At 34.3% G+C, this 4,962-nt stretch overlaps 1 long non-coding RNA gene across 1 annotated transcript; it reads left to right on the forward strand.

Moving 5' to 3' along the window:
• Positions 1-504: 504 nt before the first annotated feature.
• Positions 505-4,962, forward strand: LOC127853796 (uncharacterized). Its single transcript, XR_008036755.1, has 4 exons — positions 505-1,748; positions 1,909-1,986; positions 2,850-2,932; positions 3,577-4,962. It is a non-coding gene; the product is annotated as an uncharacterized LOC127853796 (long non-coding RNA).

The raw sequence follows: 4,962 nt of genomic DNA on the forward strand, positions 1-4,962 counted from the left end.
GGAATTCCATATTATATTTCAAAAACGCCGCTCGACGTTTTTGACCTAAAAATGAATGTAGCTGAAAATCAGCTGACAAGTCACGTGGTACATGGTACTGTCATTTATTTTTGCATACATGCCATAATTTTGTAGGTCCAAAGCGGGACATTCCATAAAAAAATTGTCGGGACATTTGACCAAAAAGCAGGACACCTAGAACGATCTATCATTCCACCTTTACTATACTATAACAAAAACTCTTGATACTTTTATTCAAGACATAAAACATCTGATATGAAGTATGAAATCTAAAACATAACAATAACAGTTTTATTAAATAAGACAATAGCAAACAACGAAGATAATATTCATCTGTTTAAGAGTACAAAATCTAGAACATTACGACAACAATACTCATTATATTCATTTCTATGGCAAACATTAACGCAGGGGAGGCTATCCAATTGACTGAAAGTACGGGTTACAGTACACTATCTACCGAACAGTTACATCAGTTACACACGGAATGCGCGGCCGTACATTCCGTATTTTGTTTTCTTCTTATATACACAGATTAAACTGAATTGTGAATTGTCAGGCGCTGTATTGGGGTAGTGTCAAACTGTCATGAATAACAACACGTTGTTTTTATTACAATAACACAAGACAAGATGGGTACCACTTTTACTGTTTGTTGCGATGTTTTTTAAGCATGTGTCCATGCGCAGTTTGTTACTTGTCAATTGTCGCGGCTTAATTGGAGTAGGGTCAAACTGTCATGCATAGCACCTCGTTGTTTTTAGCTTAATTGGAGTAGGGTCAAACTGTCATGCATAGCACCTCGTTGTTTTTATTACAATTACACTAGACAGGATGGGTATCACTTATTGGACTGTTTGTTGCGATTTTGGTATATTGCACATTCGGAATATCCCGCTATATTGGAACTTAACATTGAATGTAAAAGACTCATTTATGACGTAGCGTTAATTTTACAAAACAATTGTTTTGTAAACCGTTTCAAACAAATACAAAATAAACACATTTTCAACATTTGTTTCATTATAATAAAACTATCGATAGCAATAAGCGACCACTATCTTGAAGACCACCATGGTGTGAATGCCTGATGAAATCAATAATTAGCCGATAAATCGCCGATAAGGTGTCATAAAAAACACTGGTACACACGATAAGTAGAATCGGATTGTTAATTGCGGGCAATAAAGGGATTAGCGGTGGTAAGTGTTAGCGAAACAGAGCTTGAATAGCGAATTTTATTGGGAACCTATACACCTTACATCGTTTTTTACGAATGTCGGGACAAATCGTCTCATGGCGGGACGGCGGGACAAAGGGCCCAAAAGCGGGACTGTCCCGCCGAGATCGGGACGTATGGCATGTATGATTTTTGGCATATAAATTACATTATTTCTAAAGAAAGAGATTTAGTTTGTTGAGCAAATAATTGATTTTCATTGAATATTTTTGATAAACTAATAAAATATACTTCATATTTAAATCAATATTTTTATTGGAAAATCACTTTTCACAAATACGAATATGCGGTCAAAAAGAATTCAAGATGGTTCGGACAAAAACAAGTGCTAGCGCTAAGACTAAAAAAAAACAAGCGAAGCAAGGTACAGGCGTAATAAAAGTGAAAGGATAATATACATTGGTATTCAGTGTGATCGATGGAGAAGAGTTAAAGAAGCTACTGGGATTGAAAAGGACGAGAAAATGATGGAAATATTGATCGATGCGTAAGTCTTCTTCATTTTCAGTTTGTGTTTCATAGCTACTTTTCTATAAATTCCCGTAATTATTTTGCTATATAATGAACACGATTTGACTTACACACACACAAACCCTTATAAGTATAAAAGATTTGTTTTTGAAATGTACAATGCTTTTAAATTTCAGAACTACTTCTGAACTAGAGAGCTTCAACAATCATCTTTTGATACGCTCCAAACCAAAGCGAAATGCTTTCAGTTTCAGGTAAATAAAAAGTTAAATGTTTAAAAAATACACTTGTTAATGTGTTTCTTTTTTATTTTATGAACACATGCTCATTCATTGAACAAAGGATTCTTTTAAGGAATTTATGCTCTTTCTTTTTTAGAATTTACATTTTAATAGTGTAAAAATGATGTACCCTTTGTGACAAGTCTCGTAATAAACTGCCTGAATGACTAAAATATGAATATATTTTTAGCTCGGCTGTTTTCGGAGAAAACCCGAGGTATTGTCATAGCCAGCGCGTCTTTGTTGTGTCGTCAGCCAGCTGCTCATTGTCGTGTTGTCCGCCGGCGTCGTGCTAAAACTTTTACATTTTGCTCTACAATCAAAGTGATTCCACCTACAACTGTGAAACTTCAAATGTGGATTCACCTTGATGAGTTCTAGACGCCACACCCATTTTTCGGTCACTAGGTCAAAGGTCAATGTCCCTGTGACCTCTAAAAAAAAATTATGACAAGCTTTCGAAGCCTAGTGTGGCACTCGTAACGCGTAGTTCTTCTTGAATGCTCTGAGCTTTTATGAGTACATACGTACAGCTCATAGACCCGGAGGGTCAATAGCTGGGAGTTGGATTATTGCAACTACCGTAACGCGGTGCTCTTGTTTCATCATGTGATAGTAAAATTATTTATGAACAGGATTTTTGTATTTTTGTTCACAGGATGTTTAAACAACTAGTAGTTAATCAAGAAATGAATTCTGATTATGAATATGTCAAGTCATTGGTGTTGAATTAGTTTATATCTAGTGTAACATCATCAAAGTCCTAAAGGCAGATTTTCACATGATGAGTTGCATGATATTTTCTGAGTTTCATTTCTAAAATTATTTTTTTTCAGCTATGCAGGTGTCAGTTAGCAGCAATAGATTATTCAAAACACTTGAATCGTCCTGTTTTGTTGGACAAAGAGGGCAATGAGAGGTATTTATATTATTGTTTTCGCACTGTATGTTGGTTTGTTTGTTTGTGTGTTTGTTTGCGTCAAACTTTAACATTTTGCCATAACTTTTGCAATATTGAAGATAGTAACTTCATACATACATGCATGTGTATCTCATGGAGCTGCACATTTTGAGTGGTGAAAGGTCAAGATAATCCTTCAAGGTCAAGGTAAAAAAAAACAAATTCAAGAGAAGTAATATGCTTTAAAGAGTTCATCTGAACCTACCAAATGATAAAATAAAATAAATCAAAGTGGCGCAGTAGGGGAGATAGTGTTTCTGACAAACACATTTCCTGTTTTTATTAAATTTTGAATTGTAAGGATCAATTTACAGATTTATGTTTACTTATTGAAAGTTTTTATTATTAACAATTAAATTGAATTTACAAACATGATGTATTTAAGCTCAAATTTGACACATTCATGTGATATGAATAATAAGTATACATTTTGCAAACAATGGTCCTGTCATAAAAGAACTACTGCAGCATAGTATGCACTGAATCAGTAAATTTATATTATGGCATATATATTGTCTATAGATCTTTATTCTTTTGTTTTGTTTTAGCAATTGTCATTTCATTTTTTCAAACATCATGTCAGTTATAAAACAATCTTTCAGGAGAAAAAAAGTGTACTCAAAAGCGGCTTGTAATTGGAGCACAAGGCCTGTGAAAAAAACATACATAACCGGTTTGATCACTGAAGTTATAAATGAATTCACCATAGGCAAGAAAAGAATAAGTGGCAAATATGAACAGCTGCCTGAAGACTCCAAAAGAATTAGGTCAACTATAGCCCCCGTCACCCCTCCACCTACATCAATACTTAGAGATCAGCATGTCTCTAGATTGAGAAAAGCGAAAAAATGAATTGTTGCCAAAGACGTGTTTGATATTCATTTGAAGTTGACGCAGAAGTTATCCTTGTTAGATAACTATTAAGTTTCACATCTTTAGTGTTAATATGATTTTAGAAGTGTTTTGAAAATGTACAATCTTACATTATGTTATAAATAATGATTGCTCTTGGTTGTACAATGCAATTACATTTTTAGGAAGTTTTAATATTGAATTTAGCATAAAATATTTTTTTTATGTTATATTTTGTGCGATTTTTATCAATACATTTTTATGCTCCCACAAAATTTATTTTGGGGGTAGCATATAGTTGCCGCTTCGTCTGTCCGTCCGTGTGTCCGTCTGTGCACAATTTTTGTCCAGGCTATTTCTCAGAAAGTAATGACCGGAATTCAATGAAACTTTATGGGAAGCTTCACTACCAAGAGGAGATGTGCATATTATCAGCCGGTTCTCTTCAGATGACTTTTCACAGAGTTATGGCCCTTTGAAATTTTTCATTGTACATATAGTGCAATTCTTGTCCGGGCTTTTTCTCCGCAACTAATGACTGGAATTCTATGAAACTTTATGGGAAGCTTCACTACCAAGAGATGTGCATATTATCAGCCGGTTCTCGTCGGATGATTTTTCACAGAGTTATGGCCCTTTGAAATTTTCCATTGTACATATAGTGCAATGCTTGTCCGAGCTATTTCTCAGCAACTTATTACAGTAATTCAATGAAACCTGATGGGAAGCTTCACTACCAACAGGAGATGTGCATATTATCAGCCGGTTCTGGTCGGATGATTTTTCACAGAGTAATGGCCCTTTGAAATTTTCTATAAACTGTACATTTAGTGCAATTCTTGTCCGGGCTATTTCTCCCCAACTACTGACCGGAATTCAATGAAGCTTTAATCCATCCATTGTATAATTTTGTCCAAAGTTATGCCCCTTAAGACGTTTCCTTTTATTTGAATATATAGTACAATATTGTGACAAAAAAATAATTTTGGGGAGCATCACCAGTCTACACCGGTTTCTTGTTACACATGTAAAGAACACAATTTTTCTTACAAAATGTTTAGTTTTTTGTTTGATTATCGATATGTGTTTTTCATTGTCTTCTTTATTACCTGTATTTAATAAACCATTGTAGTCAA

Source organism: Dreissena polymorpha, chromosome 12, assembly GCF_020536995.1.
Source record: "Dreissena polymorpha isolate Duluth1 chromosome 12, UMN_Dpol_1.0, whole genome shotgun sequence".
In the NCBI taxonomy this organism is placed as follows: Eukaryota; Metazoa; Mollusca; class Bivalvia; order Myida; family Dreissenidae; genus Dreissena; species Dreissena polymorpha.